This window comes from Manacus vitellinus, unplaced genomic scaffold, assembly GCF_001715985.3.
Source record: "Manacus vitellinus isolate BGI_N305 unplaced genomic scaffold, ASM171598v3 scaffold_26_pilon, whole genome shotgun sequence".
NCBI classification, from domain to species: domain Eukaryota; kingdom Metazoa; phylum Chordata; class Aves; order Passeriformes; family Pipridae; genus Manacus; species Manacus vitellinus.
In genome coordinates, this window is record NW_021939960.1 from 11,301,414 (window position 1) to 11,320,944 (window position 19,531).

General features: G+C 43.9%; 1 long non-coding RNA gene across 1 annotated transcript in view; it reads right to left on the reverse strand.

The window, feature by feature from the left end:
- Positions 1-246: 246 nt before the first annotated feature.
- Positions 247-19,531, reverse strand: part of LOC108639938 — a 52,839-nt gene continuing 33,554 nt past the window's right edge. The window contains exons 9-11 of the long non-coding RNA XR_001920827.1: positions 11,885-11,981; positions 11,129-11,333; positions 247-326 (exon numbers count right to left, since the gene is read on the reverse strand). This is a non-coding gene — a long non-coding RNA (uncharacterized LOC108639938). The remainder of the gene's footprint in view (positions 327-11,128; positions 11,334-11,884; positions 11,982-19,531) is intronic.

The following is a 19,531-nucleotide window of genomic DNA, read 5'->3' on the forward strand; positions in this document are numbered from 1 at the left end:
GCATCAGGAGCTCAGCACACATGACAGTGTTGGTGCAGCCTGAGAAGCACTTTCTTACCTTATTGATAGTCCAGAGTATGAAAAAGCAGGAAAGATAAACAAGCAGGAGTGGTTTATCCAGTGAAGAGCAGTGGTCAAGTGGCTCACAGCCTTCAAGGGCTCAAGGGCTTCCCATCTTTCCAGGAGTTTGAAGTGGAGAAGCTGAAGTTGGGGGTTCAGTCCCAGGCTGAGGCTCCAGAGGGGCCGGGCAGAGCCGCCCCTGTCGCCGCAGGTCGGGACCTGCTGGGTCCTGCTTTTGGTTTTGCAGCTGAACGTGTTGCCTCCATCTGGGTAAACAAGGAGCAGAGAAATTTAACATTACAGGCAAAATACAGGAGAGGGAAGGAGGGTTGAGCAGCTTTTGGCTACACAGCAAAGAAACTTGGTGGGATTTGGGCTTCGACTCAGTCACATCCTCATTTTTCAATCCAGACGGCAAAAAAGAGCAAATGCCCAACAACAGGGGGAAAGGGGAAAGACCTTTCAAGGATTGTCTTTCAAGGATTGTACCTTCCATGCCAGCAGCATAACCTGTGAGAACTCAATTTGATTTTAATAAAGACATTTTTAAAAAAATCAGATCCTCGAATCCTGTCATATCTGGGAGTACCTGAGGATCTGCCTGGATTGCAGAGAAAGGTGCCCCACTGCAGGTCTCTCATGCTGGGCACCCCCAGTGCACATCCCTGCCACAGCAGATCCTTTCTGGTCTGTATTTCCTGCAGTGGAAATTGGGATTGAGGGAGCTCTGCTCCAGCACTGCTCCCCCCCAGGAGCTGCAGGGGCTGGGGCTTGCACATCACCCCAGGCACTGGATGTGCTGCAGGTCCTATGATGGAGTTTGGCCAACTGGAATAGAAGTAAAATATCAACTTACAATATTTTTTAAATGTATAAAGGAAATATTAATGATGGACAAATAGCAAGTATAAGTAGTGAGGAGAAAAGAATGACTGAAAAAACCCTAGAAGCCCTTACAAGCAGTTGGCATTGGTTCAGGCTGTGTATTCATCTAGATACCAGAAATCTGCCCCAAAACAAGAGAGCTGTGGAAAAGCTGGTGAAGTTTCCTTTTCTTAGCTGTGAGTGTGAGCCCGTATATGGCTCTAATTTTTTTTAAGCTATCAGATAATAACAGATGCACAAAGCTTTCTCTGAGACCCTCTCCCTCACACACACACAGACATACACCACCCAAATCAGACCCAAACAGGATGGTGTGGGCAGAACAATGGGAAGCAGCTGGTGCTGTAAAACAAAACACACAAAAGGAAAAAGAAAAAGCACAAGCAAAGTGGTCAAGTAACTGTCTCCTTGTCTCCTGCCCTCCTCCACCTTTTTTTTTTTTTTGGTAACTTGATTGCAAACCAAACCTCAAAGCAGATCTTTGGGTTGGGGAGTCAGGGCAGGAGAGGAAGGAGGAGATAACCTGCAATTTCCTCAAATCAGGTCTCCTGCATTTTCACAGAGGTAATTTGGGGAGAGGAGCTGGGCAATGGAGCTCTGTGAAAGCCCAAACTCCCTAAAATAAAGAAGAACATCTGGTGCCATCCATGGACTTTGATTGCACTTAAGCAAGGTTCTTTTCTATTCAGGATCAACTGCATTTATTATTCTTCTACTTTCAAATTGTCAAGCAGTGAGTCACAGAGTGACAAAAATGTGATGTGATTTATGGTACCCATCTTGTACAGGCAGTAATATAAAAGGTGTAAACAATATATTATTGCTGTCATTCCTGTTGGCATATTATTAAGAGTAATCAAGGATCCACTAGATTCCTCTGTCACATCCCAGTACAACATCTTTGTCTGTAGAAAATACATAAATTGGGAAAGTAACTGAAACAAAGGCAGGAAAGGCTCATGGGTTACATGCTCCTGGATCTGAAGTCAACTTCAGGTCTACTTTTTTCTCTTATCTTTTTTATCATATATCCAAAAAAAAAAAAAACAAAAACAAAAAAAAAAAAACAAACAGTTTCAGTGAAAAATCAAAGGCAGCTTTTGAAAAGTCAAAATGAGATGGAATGTTTCGCACCAGACAAATACACGAGATTTGTCCTGCCAGCATAAGTACGTGAGGAACCAGCCATGTGCTCTACCCTTTTTATTCCTCTGAGCTGTGTAAACTACTCAAAACTGGAGGGCACATGTCACTCACACTGACATGCAAATCATTACTGCTTTGTCTGCCAGCAAATCTGTGTAAACCAGTGCTGAGGCCAGGTTCATTACATTGACATTTTTACCAACAAGTAAATTGAAAGGTTACATTGTTGACATACCAGATGTTATGCAAACTGCTTTTCAAACCATGGTTTCCATACATCTCTATAAATAAATAAATTAGACACTTACAAATGGTGTGTGAATCAATATATGGCAAATCACCCGTTTATACACACATAGCAAAAACTACTGTGTGTAAACCCCATATTTCACACAATGTCAAAACCTCCTTTTCCACCCAGTACTTTTCATTTTCCCGAAAATAGCTGTCATCTATGTAAATGTTTTCCCTCAAGACCAACTGTTCTTCATGGTAAGAACAGTGCATGGAAACCTGGGTGCCTGAATTAGCACATGGTGTCAGCAATGGGAGCTCAGAATCCAAGTGAGAGTTAGGCCAAGACACAGCTTTAAGGATTTGAGTCTATGTGTCTAAAAGAGTAGATTTGCATGTGATAAGTTCAGGCACACTCAGTTGTTTAATATGGATTTTCTCCAGTTTGGATTAAGCCTCAGGGTATTTTGACCCCCTCTTTCTGCATTCCCTCCTTGACTCATCTCTACCAACAAAAATAAGCAAAATGCTATTTGTCCAATGAGATACTTATTTGAGACTGACTCTGCCTTCCTGGAGATGCCAATCAGGACTGAGCTTGCAAATACAGTCTCTGTGAAGTACCTGTGGCCCAGAAGGAAATCACAAGGGTTATTAATGCAATTTTAAAATGGTGCTGCACTCCCTCAGTCTCAGGACTAAACCCAAGAGGGTCTGCACCAAGCTTGGCTTAGAAAGGCCTTCAGGTACCTCAGGCTCCATTACTGCAGGAGAGGTGCTTGGTCCCTGTTCCTCAGTGTCTCCCACTGCAATCATCAGTTCTCCAGAAGTCCCCTGCAGTGCCCCTGATTTCTTGCCATGCCCAGTTTGCAACCTATGAATGGATTCCAGTGTAAATCAGGGCAAAACAGATTCATTTCCTAAATCTCCAGTTGCAGAGAAATGAGATTTCTTGGAATGATGGTGATGCCTTCTGCCAGTTGCCTCATCCCCTAATCAAAGAAATGTCATAACAAATCAGGACCTTGCATACATTCAACACACAGAATGGTTTCAATACACTCCAAAAGGCTCCTCCAAGCTGCAAGAAACCTTGATCAATGCAGCCCCTTCTCAACCAGCTGTGACACAGGACTGTGTCTTTCCCACTTTATAATTCTTTGCTGAGTGCTCATTCTGAAATTGTTTCATAACCACATGAATTTGGAGTTTTCATTTCACCCTTGGAAGAAATGTAGAGTCTGGCACGCTGACAAGTATAACAGTGTGTAAAAGCACAATTAACTTATGCTCCCACCCCATTTTTTTACATTTCTAAGGAAGCCCTGAGATTTCAGAGTGGTTGTTTTCACCTCAGAGCCAGCAGCACACGAGCCCTTCACTTCATCAGAGCCAGTCCCCCAGCATAGCCTGCTCTGCCCCCAGCACAGCCTGCTCCTGCCCCAGCACCAGCCTTCCTCAACCAGGGAAATGGGAATTAAAAAGGCCAAGTGGAGTCACACACAGCACTGACAGGCACTGTAATCCCCATGGGTTTTTTTTTAGTACGACCAACTTTTCATTTCAAAATGTGGATTTGTCTATACCTAAACAGGCAACACCTTAGAGACTAAAGATCATACAAAGTTTTGCAATATGTTTAAGTAGAATACGCTGTAGTTATCTGCTTGCCAAGTATTTTGTGATCTTGGATTCTTGACTCACCTTGATAAGGCAGCTGAAAAGAAAACGGTGTCAGACACTCCGTGTCAAGAACCCAACACTACAAATGTTTATGAACTTTGTGTCCACCTGTTTTCCAAAAACAGTTTGGGAGAGCAAAGGTGATTGTAAATGTTGGCAGAATGTGGTCCCTTCTCTCTGACCAGGACAGGCCATGTGACAGAGCAGTGGGGGGAAATGGAGGTTATTGAGGAAACTTTTTAATTAGTTTGAGGCTGTTGAAGGAGCAATGCTGGGTTCCCCATGTTGAACATGATGCTGTATCAAACCACTGCTTCCAGCTTGGTTCCCTGATGACTTCATTTTACTGCCACTTGCTTCCCTGAGATCTCTGAGTGACACCATTTAGAGGATCTCCCTTGCATTTCATCTTCTTCCTGGTGAGTGTAGACCCTGAAAACTCTTTGTGGATCTTCCAATATATCTCAGCAATTATCTGTTTTCCTTTCAGTCACCCTTGTATTGATCTTTCTTTGGCAGCTACATGTAGATATCTCACTAGCAAGTGGTGCTAACACAGATCAGAGGGGCTTTCAGATTTAATCACCTTAATAATCGCCTTAATAATCTTGAGTCAAGGAAAAAAAAAAATCCCTCCAGAGTTCATCTGTCTTAAATTCTCTTAGAGTTTGTTTTAGATATCCACCAGGCTTGCCACTTCTGAGGGAAAATAGTTTCAAACCACTATCAAGAGCCTGTCACTTGAGAAGCCCCATCCCTTGGATGGTGGCTGGAGGGAGGCACAGCCAGGGCTCACATTTCCAGCAGCATCCAATAGCTCTGCACATTTGCTTTGCTTTACCACCAACACCAGACAGACACTCTGCCAGACACAATCATCTGTATCTAGCCTGGCAACTCAGAAACCATCCCAAGCACATGTTGTGAAGAGCCTGGCTGGTAAAGGAGGAGCAGCAGCTGCAGCAAAGGATAAAACTGCACCTAAAAGCAGAACAAAACACCACCACGCTGAGCCTTTGCTCTGTTTTACAAGCCCATGCCCAGATCTGTGTAGGGCTTTAAAACTCTGTTTAAATACATAGATAAATAAATAAAAGTATTCAGCACTCCTAATGGTTGCAAGAATCACAAATTATAAGCAAAACACACCTAAACTCCCAGGACAAGCAAAGGAGACTGGGTATGTTTTATATTGGGAGGCTTTGCTCTGTGGATTCTGATTATTTTTTTTAATTGATTGTTCATTTTTAATGGAGTTCTAATGAAACACCCTTAAGCTCTGCAGTGGTTTGCATCTATGGCTAGCAAGCCAAATACCAGTATGTTTTATTTTGCAAGTAGCATTAGAGATAAGAGAGGGTAAGATCATGCCCTGGTTTTACAGGGCTGTAAGAGGCACTTAGGGGCCATACAGTCTCCTGCTTGGCTGCCTGAAGCCTACTCTGGTCATTAAATAATGTGAAAGGCTTATAATAACAGCTGGTGACTAATCTATTCCCTTTGTACAAATGTTTTACATTTGTCACCATAACCACTGCAGAGACACAGCTCTGCTCTCCCAAACCTTCAATCTTGCCCAGATTTTTTTTTATTTACTCGAAACTGCACCACACAAGTCACCACTTGCCAAACACTATCACAACATGATGAGAGCTTACATCCTCTGGTGGGTCTGAACAAACAGATCCCAGGAGCTTTGGGCACCAAGGTAAGAAAAAACATCTTAAGCAGGAAAAAGGAGTGGGAGAGATGTTAAAGAAGCTCTTTCTTTAAATTAGTTGGAACTGTACTTTCCAACAGACGTTTCTCTCAGTCTGGAAGTGGAAAATAACCTAAAGTTTTGTGTGAAGAGACAAAATACCAAAACAAACAAACAAAAAAGACCACTAGTTCACTGGGAGTTGAGACGCACCACAGACACAGCACAGCCGAAGCTCTCTATTGTGCAAGTCACAGCTGAGGGCTATCAGACATCAGCTTTCTGCTTTCCAGACACACAGGTCCACATTTCCCACATTTCATGGTTTCAACACATCACACATGAATTGCACATGAGAATCACACGCACCAAACATGTCTTGCTGTTGGGCCAGTGCCTTTTCCCTCTGATTAAAGAAATAATATTCCATTTTTGGACATCCCAGGACATCTGTGGGTCATCCAAGGCAAGTGGCAAATTATTCCACTGAGTCACTTCTGCAGATGAGTTTGGGACTTAGTGAAGAGGAGCCTGACAGTGAGTGTGAACCTGGACCTGACCCTGAGTTCCTGGAGAAGCATCAGCAGCCTCCTTGTTCTAAAGAAATTGTAATTGTTCACCTTCCACTCTTTGTGGTCATTTATATATTTTACAGTGGCCTACTTCCAAGTGAAGGTCCCACCATTAACCCTTCTTCCACCCCTTTAACTGCACTTCTCATCTGCAAGGAGGATCACAGAGGAATATCTGTTCTGCAAGTGACTTTCATTTATTTCTTGGGGACTGGGTGGGTAGACCCCTTTTTCCATTGTATGTAAATATGTGCAGAGAGCACCTGAGCAGTACAAACCCACAGCTCTTTGGCAATTCTGCCTGAGACAAAACAATCCTGTGCAGCAATATGAGACACTGTCCTGTCACTCAGAGCACACAGAGTCCCTTTCTCCTCAGACTGTTTGCCTTTCTGGCAGCAGTGTGGAGAGTTTTACATCATAATCCCTCAGAAAACCAAAAATCCCAAGCAACAGAGATGATGAAACCTTTCTCCTACTTGCACAGTTTAGGACCAAAGAATATTACAGTTCCTGCCTTGAGTGAAGCCCTGCACTGCCTCTGGTAGTGTCTTAATTTATTCAGGAAGGGAGAAGAGACAAGGTCAATGCCTACAGCTGGTCAAAGTGTTACAGCAAAGATTTCACCAATATCTCCTTTCTGATCAAACAAAATGTTCCTCAGCTCTGCACTACTTGCTGCAAAACCTAGTGGTTTAAAATACCCTTCTCAAACTATAAAACCAGTGCAAGAACATTTAGATGTTTAGTTTTCAAAAGGAAATATCTGCATTTTTCAAACATAATTTTAAACTTTGTGGGTTTTTTTATTTAAAGCTTAAAAGAAGTTAAATTAACAATACCAACTAAATGAACAAAAATTAAAGTAAATTTCTCATTTGGCTAAGGAAGGCAGGCTGACAGCTTTTCAGTTCACACACTTTCTAAAGACAGATTGTTTTGAATACATTCAAAGTTCTTCACAAATATTTTGCTGCATGTTTTCGGAATTGTCAGAGCACGAAAAGAGCCCATTATTCACAGAGCTGTGCCAGTAAGTTCCATGACTGTGAGGACTCATGTGGCCTCCAACAGCTGTATTCCATCTAATTCTCCTACTTCAGCTTTGGTTTCCTATTGGTTTGGCAACCCTGAAGGTCCAGAATATCCTGTGGATAACATTAGGCACGAGAACACAGGTAGAATTTAGTCTGCCTGAAAAACAGCCCTGAATTCATGGACACCTTCCATCTCCTGCTGGTCTTCCAGGAATGATGCCACTCTAACCCACCTCCCTCTCCTCTCTGCCCAGGACTGTGTTCCAGGGGCACAACTGGGCTCTGCAAATGGCACTGAAGTCCAAAAAGGTACCACAGAGGTGCCAAGGAACGAGGCAGGACTGGCACCAGGTGAAGGGAGGGAGAAGTGTGCCAAGGAAAAAGAAACCTAAAAACCAACTAAATTCTCAGAAAGCAAGTGATGGGATGGGATGGGAGATGCTCTGGTGCCAACAGGACAAATGACTCAAAGGGAGGTCACATGAAGTATAAGTGTGTTGCCCAATGTTCTCTGCCATGCCCTCACAGAGGTGTCACCAGGAGGAAACTCTGCTAGTGTGTGGTCACCTCTTCCCTGGAATTCATCACAGACTGAAAGAGGAACTAAACCCAGCTCTGCAAAATGTGTGCTTTCTTAGAAACCTTCCATAATGTTGCATTTTCAAATTCAGGCTCAGCTGTGGAGCTTTCTTTTGTGTCTTACATTCAATCCCTATTATCATCATCATTTGGTCCCAAGTCCAGAGCTCCTCTGGAATAAATCTCTGACTGTTGGAACAATGAATGCCAAATCACACTCTGTCCAAGAAGCTTAAAATCTAAATGTAGGACAAGAGAGAGACAGAGACAAACAAACAAGAAATGAAAGAGGCCTATGGGACAACTGTGATAAGCAGGAGGCCCAGAACATCGTGTTCCCTGGCACTGCCAGCTCCTTCTGCAGGCATTGTGGCAGAGGAAAACTTTATTCTCCTAGTCCAAAAATAACCTATATTTTGAATGTTTTGTTATAAATCTGGTTTGATCAGACACACAATCTCTGGAATGAGAATAAACATAGGCTATCTTAACAGACAAATGGCTCATTGGATGTTTATCTTCAAGCTGTTTTTCCCAAACAGTTCTATAATCTACACACACATGTGTTTAATTGTGTGCTTTAAATGAAACGGCATTCATGCTGTGCCTTAGCCCCACCATCAAAACACACTTTGGGGATAATTGGGGCATTTTTATAAAAAAACGATTTTACAGCTAGTAGTGGACATGATCTTGTAACTGTTTGTGGCTTACAAGGTGACAGGAATCAGGTCTGTGCTGCACCTATGGCCTGAGGAAGCAAAGATCTTTCTTTTATGAAAATAGGTTGAATTCAAGAAGATGACAAAGAACCACCAATGACACCATCCAAACTCATTTCTAAGATAACCCAGACCAAACTAAACTTGGTGGAAACACTACAACTAATATCAGTACAGGCAAGTCCTAATTATAGCAGAGACAGTTTTAGAAGGTAGATGTGCTGGCATATTTTATTTACATGGCAGAATTCTGAGATATTCCTATCAAGGTGCAGTTAAAGTGAAGGCTCTGCCTCTGTTTGAATCAGCCCCAGAACTCAGTGGGACTTGTTCTGTTCCCGTGCACAGCAAGGACAGACAGTGCAGCCCCAGAGGAAGAGGTGAGTTTAATCTATTCCCAGCCTTTCCCATCCAAGAGGGGAATTACAGGGAGGAAATGAGAGAAGCCTCAGCTCAGCCTGCTGGCAAGAGCATCTCAGGCTGTGTGGGGCAGGAGACGGGAAGGCAAAAAGGCCTCCTGAGGTTAAATGGCCACCAGCAAATTATTGACCTCCCTCCAACTGGAGGAAACAGAGAGGGGTGTGATCCCAAGGGATACGAATTCCTGCTCAGAGTAGCAAAGGCTGATGCCATGTGGATGTTCCCCACTGCCCTGGGCAGGACCTGTGGGCACAACCCACAACGCCCTCGGGCACATGGGGGGATTCTTGGGGTGTCCTGTGCAGGGCCAGGAGCTGGATTGGAAGATCCTTGTGGGTCCCTTCCAGCTCAGGGTATTTTATGATTCTGTGATACCCTAGTGCAGAGAAGTGCAAAGGCATCTGAACTTTTTAAACTGAAGTCTGCAGACAGATCTAGATCTGAAAACCTCCACCTGACACTGCAGTGAGCAGGGGGCTATTTTCAAACAGGCCAGGACAGGGGTTCCCCCCCCATAATGGAGCCTCTCTAGCACCACCTCCAGTAGGACAGATCCTTGTTTCATTCTTCACAGCCTGCAGCTCAGAACACTAAACCATTTTTTCTTTGGGTAGCTTGTTCAAATCACCTCCGAGCCATGGTGAATTAAAGCATTTACCATCAAACAAAAAGTCTGGTGGCTGAAATAAGCTGCCAGTTGCATCGAATCAGACTTCAATTAGGCAGACTTTAATAATCTGTGTGACTGCCTGTGCTGAGAGGTCCAGCAGCACAGTGACCCAAGAGCAGTGCTGTACACCAGCATTGCCCAAAGCAGGCTGGAAAAGGGACTGTCTGACCACTGCTTCCCTGGGGACCTCCAGGGAAATGAGATGTGTCTCATGAGCTTCTCGATCAGAAGAAATTGGAAGAAAAACAAATAAAACTGTTGGTGGTCTCAACTGTGTTTCTTGTGGGCAATCACCCATGTTGCAAAAGCTTTCCTTGTGATGGGCACTAATTGCTCTGCCCTGTGAGAGCTCTTGGTCAAGGAGTCAGAAGTGCAATTGCAACAAAGAGTAAAGGTCAGGATGACAAAAGCATTTAGACCTTGCCCCAAATAAGGAGACTGAACATCCACCAGAATTTAAGGGGATGTTGGTCCTTGTAGGAATCGCAACCTGGACTCCCCTGACTGACAAATTTGGGTCAAAATGTTGCTGGTTCAGGTTTTTCTACAGTGAAGTAAGAAAGGCACCTCCAAAATCAGATCAGAGCTTCTACAAGCCTCTAATTTAGGCAGGTCTTCCTCATGCTCCTGATGGGGAAGCCCTTCTTTATTGACCTAGATGGACCTTTCACTTGAATTTGAGGCTTTGAGCTTCTCTGAACTGAGCTTGCTCTTTTTCCTCCTCTGCATGGTCTGTGCAGCATGAATGAACCTCAGAGCTGTTGCCAGGCTGGGGAGGAACATCCTGAATTTTGAATTTGAGATCCTGATTTCTGAATGAGGCATTAGTGAGTTGTCACAATTATGGGAAGGTCCCAGGCTGACCGAGGTACACATCCTCTCTGCTCTGAAATTTATGGAGAAGTATCGAAAGCAAAGTGAAAAAGCAGTTCTGAAACTGCCCAATTTGAAAGAAATGAGCTGAAACAGGCAGGCAGCGATTCTCAGGCACAAATGTTAGTTCTCTAATCAGAAAGCAGGTCACTGAGTGCTTCCCACGAACAATGTATTTGTGGTTATGAAAACCTTAAGGCTCAGTTTCCAGTACAAATTGAGTATTTTCATTGCTAGTAAGTTCAGTAAAATCGTGTCTTTTTCAGTGAAAAATACATTTTTAATTGCATTTTTGATCTTATTTTCATTAATTAACATAAAGTTTTGTTTACTGAATTGAGTTTGTTTTTTTTTTAAATTTGTAGAAAATAATTTACACCCTGAGGCCCACATGTAGCTAAGAACAGATCCCAGATACTCCTCTCACTACAGAGATACTCTCAAAACCTTAATTTTAAGGACTTCCTAGTAATCAGAATCTTGATCTTGAGGGTTCATGGGGAGCTGGCAGAAGGTTCTTATGACAGACATTGTGAAATGGTGCATACCTGGTGGCAAGGCAGTGGTATTTGGTGTGAGAAGGATCAGCCTTTCCAGTCAGTCATCGCTGCAGCTTTTCCCATCACAGGCATAATCCAAAGTTTTGTTCTTCTGTGTGCTTCCTGCAGGAATCTTGTAAGGGGCAATTCGTCAGGGTTGCAAATTCCCAAGTGGTCTGTGTCACACAGAATGGCAGAGGACATACCAAAGTGGCTACAAAGAAACAGGAAACAGAATGAAAAATATGAACAGTCAGATTAGACATGACAAAACTGGTAATATGGAATTTTTACTGAAATCAATTTAATATTTCTAAGAAGGTATATAATTTTGGTGGGAATTATTTTCTTACATGATATTTCAACACTCAGAAAGGCCAAATGTTTAAAAAGTCACCATTTCAAAACAAATGGTGGTGTTACAGTGGAAAACGTTGACACTTTTTCACTTGAACATCACTGATTCTTGGGGAATATTTCATTCTACATCAGCTTTTGAAGGTGTATCCAACTCTACATGTTGCTCTCAAAAGGAGAATAGAAGGGGAAGGGGGACATTCTTAGCAAAACAAATGGGGTTTAGGGTACCAGGAGAAAATTGATGCTGAGTAGGAAGGTGAGTTTGTGCAGTAATGATCTGATCTGAAATGCAGTGTCCAACCCCATCTCCTTAACTTGAGCTTGGAGTGAGTGTCAGATCCCAATGTAAACCTTCCCAGCTGTGTTATTCTATTAACTGCAAGGAAAAGGGATTAGCATGTGTACTTGTCACATCTTTAGACCTGCTGCACACTGAAGGGAACGTTCAGGCAAACAGCATCCTCTCCCTCTGCCAGGACAAGCAGGGCATGGGGGTGGTGTCCTGTGGAAAGAAAAGAAAGCCAGAGCATGTAAAACAAAGTATGTCCCCTGTGCAAAAATAAATCTTGGAAGTCGATTTCCAAAGGGTATACCTTAAACAGGGGGAGAGAGAGGGAGAGAGAAAACATTTGAGAGGAAAGTTCCCCTCCCTGCCAAGCAGCAGATGGAGGCCCTGCCCACGGAACGAGCTGCAGAGACAGATCTGACAGGGACCTCTGCCAAGAGAAGGGGGTCCCACTCCCCGTGCTGGGAAAAGCTCAGTGGACGAGAACATAATGCCCTGAGTAAAACTCCTGCTCCAGAGGAGGGGGATGGAGTGTGGCACAACCCCCTTTGTCACAGCAGTGTGGCCCCAAACCCCAACCAGTGCTCGTTTTGGAAGGATGAGACAATTTGGGCTTCACTCCTTCCTTTCACACAGATTCTGTTTCTCCCTCACTGTAAGTTTATAGAGCACATGTGCACACACACAGACATGCCTAATGGCAACAATAATCTGGTTTGCCTCTCCCTTCCCCTGCATTTCATTTCCACAAGGTCTTTGCTGTGACTGGGACAAGATGAAGTGCTGGATGCTGACACTGATAGAGAATCCATTTGGGGATAGAGGGTTTAATGAAGCTAGGCACCAAAAATCTCTTTCTCAAATGTTTCAGTTAACTTGGCACTAAATTATTCATAGAAGAAGAAACTGAGGGCTTTCTACTCCTGTTTCCTAGATGTCTCTGATTCCTTTGTAAAAGTCCATAGGAATGTATGCACTTACTTTGGGAAAGAAAAAAATAAATTCAGCGTCTCCAGGACAAACCAGTCAGTTCAGCAATGAGAAAAGAGACAATTAACTGTATTGCTATCACAGAGAGCCAGAGGAGTGGGACAGGATGGCCTGGGCACAGTGTGTTCAGGAAATAGGCTCTTCCAAGGAGGCCCAGCAGGTACACCCTGGTGTTCCCAGCACTGGAATGACAGTCATTATATTACTGTTATGACCAAGGCTTGAGCATCTGATGTCAACAGAGTAGACAATTAATACAAAATATTAACCACAACTAAAGCCCAGTTTCACTTTTGGATTGTTTTCCCTCCTCAGAGTGTAAGAACATCAACAAATTAGATTGAATCCAGCAGTGGACTATCAAGAGAGCAAAACACATAAGAAAAGATAAGGGAGGTGAATTTGTTCAGCCTGAAGAAGAGAAAGATTAAAGAAGGGAATCTAACTGGTGCCTTCTACTCCTGATAGATGGCTACACAGAGGATCGAGTCCAACTTCTCTCAGATACACACAGTGAAAAGATGAAAGGCAACACACAATTTGCAACAAGACAAATCCTTACTTCATTAAAAAATAAATGGAAAGGAGGACAGTTAAGTTCTGGCACAGGTTGCACAAAAAGATGGTAAAACACCTAACCTTGCAGATTTTTAAAAGTTGACAGAACATGGCCCTGAGAAACCTTCTCTCCCTTTGAAGCAGCCCCTCTTTTAAGCAGGGGCCAGATGAGCTACAAATGCCAGGTTCAATCTGAACTAGTCCATGACTCAGAGAGGACCAATTATATTTTTTGCATTGATATAGACAATCACTCTCTGAAATCCCCATCTCCTCCCTCAACCCCAATGTCATCCTCTGAATGAAAACTTTTTCTTTCACTCCTACAAACCAGGAGAGGAAAAAAGTATTGTTGAAAACAGAGTTCTTTCATGGCAGGGATTTTGATTTCCTGTGAGCATCATCATCTATGACAGGCCATGGCTCTTGCATTGGAAAGAGGCAGAGATGTGCCAGGAGCTGCACAGACACGTGGCATCATCAGTGGATGATGGGCACCACTCCTGCACTGACCCACTGGCACCTCAGAAAGTGAGGAAACCTCACTCCCTTCCTTTCTGCCACAAAGCCAGGGCATGGATGTGCTCTGGGGACAAAGAGCAGCTTTGCCAGCTTAGCTCTCACATCTCCAGGAAACAGGGCAACAATATTGCCAAGGAATTCCCCTGACACACAAAGTGTCTCTTCCTGGCAGAGCCACAGTGGGGGGAGTCTGGAGAGAGCACAGCCAAGGGTGACACAACTGTCCTGCAGTGACAACCAGTGCTGTCAACAAATTCACCAGGTTGGGAAGGACCTCAAACTGCAAATCAGCCACTGGCTGCAGTGGAGCTGAGCTTTTACACTGAGTTTCTAAGAGCAATATATCCTTTGAGTAGCTAAGTGGTAGCAGTATTTATATACATCTTGTTTGCACCTGATCTTCCCTAATGTCATGCATTACCTACCAGCCTTTGGGGTACCTCTAAACTCAGTGTAGGCACTGTTCTGTCTCCATCCTCCCTGCAGTCAGTGCTGTTACACAGCTGAGATGAATGGTAAAGAAAAACAAATTGTGCCAGTATTAAATAATTTCAAATTTGTCTGGCTGGCTTATGTGGATGTTGGTGTGAATGAGCAAGTCATGAGCTGCTCCTCACCAAACAAAAATAAGGTTCATTCAGCATCAGTCTGAGCTCTGAACCATGGTACATCACCATCCAGAAGCAAGCCAATTGGTATCACTTTGCTTATTCCTCCTTCATACTAATAAAGTCCATCTACACAAACACAAAGTCCTCAGAGAAGTTTCTAAAAGGGAAAAAAAAATCAAGCTAAATCAACTCTCAAATTCCCATGTAAACTGAATTTAAGAGTGGAAAATTTTTTTACCTATTCTTTGGGTGGTACAAAAATCTAAAATTCCTATAGCCCTGCTTCCCTGGGCCAAGTCAAACAAGGATATTGTCCTTTTAATGTCTTAAAGGCTCTGTTTTCTTGTAATGCCAAATGCAATATTTTTTTGAAAACACTACACCAGAAGTTTCCCAGCTGAGAAAACAGGCTGGTGAAAAATGGCTTCAGCAAACGAAATAAACCATGCAAAAGCTGTTCAGGGTGTGTGTATGAAATGAACATCTGGATTTGGCTTGTTAAACTGCCTCGTTTTTGTACCTCTCCTCCCCACTTTTCTTTTTCTCACAGCTGTTCGAAGGAGTCCTAAGGGCAAAGAGACAGGTCAAGGGACTGGGTTACACCTTTTTTTCTTTTCCTTTTTTTTCCAAACCTCTTTGCACCTACGCAAGGAATCCAGGCCACATGTGTGTTTAATAAGTAGGCACAAACACAAGAGAGAAAAAAAAATATCTCCATTCCTGTTGGTTCTTAGGAGAGACACTGAAGGAAAAATAAACTCCGGATTTCAAATTTTCTCTCTCAAAAAAAGAAACCTTATGGTTCCAATAAAATATTTCTTTAAAAACCCAATGCATTATTATTTTTTAAAAAAATCAGGGGTTTTGCAGAGTATATCTTTTTCTCTGTTCCTTTAGAGAGGAATAACAAAGGGTTAATCCCTTACCTGCTGGAGCAAGAGGAAATTATGAAATGCCAGTGGCCTGGGTTCACTGAACTGAGTCTTCCTATAGCACAAAATAGATACACACATTTACATTGAATGGGTTCTTCATTTCAGGCTGCAACTTCCTCAGCTTGAGCAGTCCAGAAATGAAACAGAGAACAAAAGGAACTGAGAAATTATCTGGAGATGATATTTTCTGAGAAGCAGAAGATTCAGCTTTTCCTGCTGACAGGATGTCCCTGGCACAGCCACAGTGATGGCCAAGAGCATCTTCCAGCTGGGCCAGGGCTGCAGGAGCTCCCTCACCCGGCTCTCACACCAGGTCTAAGGGCTCAGTTAGGTCTGCCCCCAGTCCTGGGTCAAATGTCTGCACTCCACCTTCCAGCCATCAACCAGGGCTGCCAAGATACCTCCAGTGCACTGACAATTAACTGTTTGTAAACACACCATTCCCTCTGAAACAGCCCCAGGGCACCTCGAGGAGGCAGCCAGGGAGGGTGGGACCTGAGCAGGCACTGACAGTGACTGTGAGCAAACCCACCCTCTGGATTTAAAGCTCTATTTTCTGCCCAACTATTAACAATTTCTGTGCTCCCTGTGCACATCCACACTTGATGCATAGATTTCAGCTCAGACAGAAGTATTGCACTTGTGGGTAGAGCTACACAAATGCCCACCTGCTGCTGACCAGAGGTTTGGCACACACAGCTGGAAGAGTTTGTGACCCTTGTAGCAAACCTGAACCGTGACTATTTACTTCACTTCCCTTTACTGTTGCTCCTCTGAGTTCTCCTTGGGGTTGGTCACAATACTGCAGTCCAGTAAGTACAAAAATAAATCCCCAGATCCTTGGGTTTATTTGAGGAATCTTACTTTGGATAGAAAATTGATGTTGAAAATTAAATACCTGAGCAAAAGCCCTTTGCGAAACACAAGTGCTGGTGCCAGGAAAGAAACAGTCTTGCTTAACATCAGTGCCATAACTCGGACAAGGCAGGGATATTTTCTGCAAAAAGCCTTTGCACAGGAGCCTCCATGGAAAAGCCAGTGCTTGGCAATAGGGGCTGCATGTACAGAGCAGACTGAACACCCAGTGACAGTGCTGAGCCTTGGGAAGTCCTGCCAGAGAGGAGAAGGCAGTGCTGTTTGCTGGTGTAATGACCAATGACCCTGGATTTGAGGAACATAAATACTACAAAAGGAAAAAAAAAGTGAACAACAAACAAATGGTACATAGAAAAAATATCTCACTGCAATGCCAGCACTGTCAGTCCCAGGTCTGCATGGGATCCATGACAAGAAGACAAATCTAAATCTGAACTAGAACCCTGCCTAGAACTTCTTACAAGGGTATACAGTGACAGGACAAGGGGAATGGCTCAAACTGACAGAGGGCAAGTTTAGGTGAGATATTAGGAAGACATTCTCTGCTGTGAGGGTGGGCAGGCCCTGGCACAGGGTGCCCAGAGAAGCTGTGGCTGCCCCTGGATCCCTAGAAGTGTTCAAGGCCAGGTTGGACGGGGTTTGGAGCATCCTTGGCTAGTGGAAGGTGTCCCTGCCCATGGCAGGGGGTGGGATGAGATGGTTTCTAAGGTCTCTTCCAACCCAAACCATTCTGAGATTCCATGATGATTCCATAATTCTTGCATTAAGCTGGTCCAACGACCATTTTAAGGCACAATGTCTGGTCAGCAAGGAACTCATTTGCCCATGTTTTCCAAGCTTGTAACTGCTTCCATAGGACTCAAAGACAGAATTACCTCAAAGTCCAGCTAAAGGTAAAGCAAATTCCTCTTCTCTTCTACCTTTTTTTTTTTTTTAAATAAAAGACCACGAGAAGAGCATGGCAGTGAATATTATTTATGGAGCACCTAATAAAAATGCTATGGGGAAATAATTACTGGAAACATCTGACTGTGTGACTGTAAATGCCTGGGCCCCAGTGTCCTGATTTAATGGACCACTGCACTGGTCTGTTCTGCCTTGTGCTACTGAGTGCAACCCCCTGCCCTCCCATTAACCCCCTTGCATCGCTGCTGGATCAGGAATGGATTCTGCAAGGTCTGTGGCAACTTTCCAGAGAGGGATAATGTGGGCAGGGGTGACTCTGTGTTCTCAGGGAGCCCTGGAGCCAGCCCTGGGAGAGAAAAAGGACTTCTTAAAGGAATCAGAGTGAAAACCTGAAGTTTTTGTGGTTCTGGGACTGAATAATGGACACCAGGTTCTTCAGGTATTTCTGACAGACACTGGTTAGATGTGAACTCTTCCCTCTTTTTCTTTCTACCCATTTATCACTCATAAGCCACTAAGCTGGTTTTTTATTTTTGGCTGGTTTTTCTTTAATATCCCTTTAGGACATCCTGATCCCAGCAGTACAAACCCAGGCAGGCTCCTGCACAAAGGGCATTTCCCACTGAGCACCACTCACATCCCCTCCACCCCACCCCCTAGTCACAGATAGATGCAAAAATGTTAAAATTCACAAAACACCTTGTAAGTGATATGAAAAAGACAAGGATTTGAAGTTCCTGCTTTCATTTGCAAAAACAGTCCTGAAGAAAGACCGGAGGGCTATCATTTAGCTGGTGCTGCTGACTTGCTAAATGAAGAGGAGAAAGTAAAAGGCAGCTCACTGCCACACTGACAGCAAGAACAAAATCACATCCACTCCTTCTGAACCCAGCAGTTAGCACTTTTTTCTTTCCTTTTTTTTTTTTTTTTTTCATTGCTGGTTTTAATGTAATATTTAAGTTGGAGCTAAAACAGACCATGGAACATTAAATCACTACCAAATGCAAATTTACCTATATATCTGAACTCCATTTTCTCCTACATTTACAAAGCAAAGTTCTACCATTTGAACTGCAAGCTCCTACTGCATTTAATGGGAGGCAGCAAACTCCAGACATTACTTGGAATATACATGCACTTATCTTGTTGTTACAGGTCTCCCTCACAGAACTAAAAGGGAGCTTTAGTAGCAGACAGTATCTCTCCGGGGTCATACCCAATGAATAGTGGTTTTTGAAAGGATTATTTCAAAGGAACTCTGAAAAAGAATCTAATGACTTGCAAGCTACAGGATTGCAGCATGGGAGGAAGCAGATAATGGAATATGACAGCAATGCATTTTTCATAAACCCAGTGATTTCTATCATAACGAGAAGCCCATCTCTAATTCGGAGAACCCCCCAGAAGGAGACCTGTGCTGTTCAGAGAGTGCACTGGAGTACGAAATGAAACAATCAGGATGATGTTACTGATGAGTCCCACAGCTCTGCCTCCCCTTCTGTCTCACAGGGCAGGCACGATGAGGAGGAGCTGTTACAATCCCCCTCTGCCTCGGCATCGCTGCCCAGGGAAGCTCCTGGTGCACGTCAGAGCCCTCGGGAGGGATGCAGAGCCCTGCAGAAGGGATGCAGAGCCCTCAGGAGGGATGCAGAGCCCTCAGGAGGGATGCAGAGCCCTGCAGAAGGGATGCAGAGCCCTCAGGAGGGATGCAGAGCCCTGCAGAAGGGATGCAGAGCCCTCAGGAGGGATGCAGAGCCCTGCAGAAGGGATGCAGAGCCCTCAGGAGGGATGCAGAGCCCTGCAGGAGAGATACAGAGCCGGGCAGAAGGGATGCAGAGCCCTGCAGAAGAGCTGCTCATTATCTGCCCAAAGTTAAGGCCTGCATCTGCTCTCAATTAGCAGGCAATTAGGGGAGTTGAAAACAAACCTGTTTACATTGGCTATGAAGTCTAAAATAATTTGTGAGATGTCAGGACAGGATATTAAGATGTTAATGATCTTGTTTCTGTACTTCCCTGCACGCAGGGTAGTGTGGCATCTTCCCTTCACAGCCCCTACACGGTGACAGATTGATTGACCTCTGGGAGGGCATAAAACCCCCAGAGTCTGCTTTGGATGGGAGAAGTTGTGTCTTACAAATAGTGTTAATGGGAAACCTGAGGATGAGGGCATCTTTACAAAAAAAAAGGGTGGTTGTTCATTTTTAGTTGTGAAATAATGTCATGTCATGGATGACAGTGTTCAGGGGTTTCAACCACAATTCCCACAGTGAAGGCCCAGGTTGTAACCTCCTGTGAACGTCAGGAACAGTGACTGAACAAACCCAAAAAAGCCTGTTTGCACCCCTTCACTGAACTCACTCTGGTGG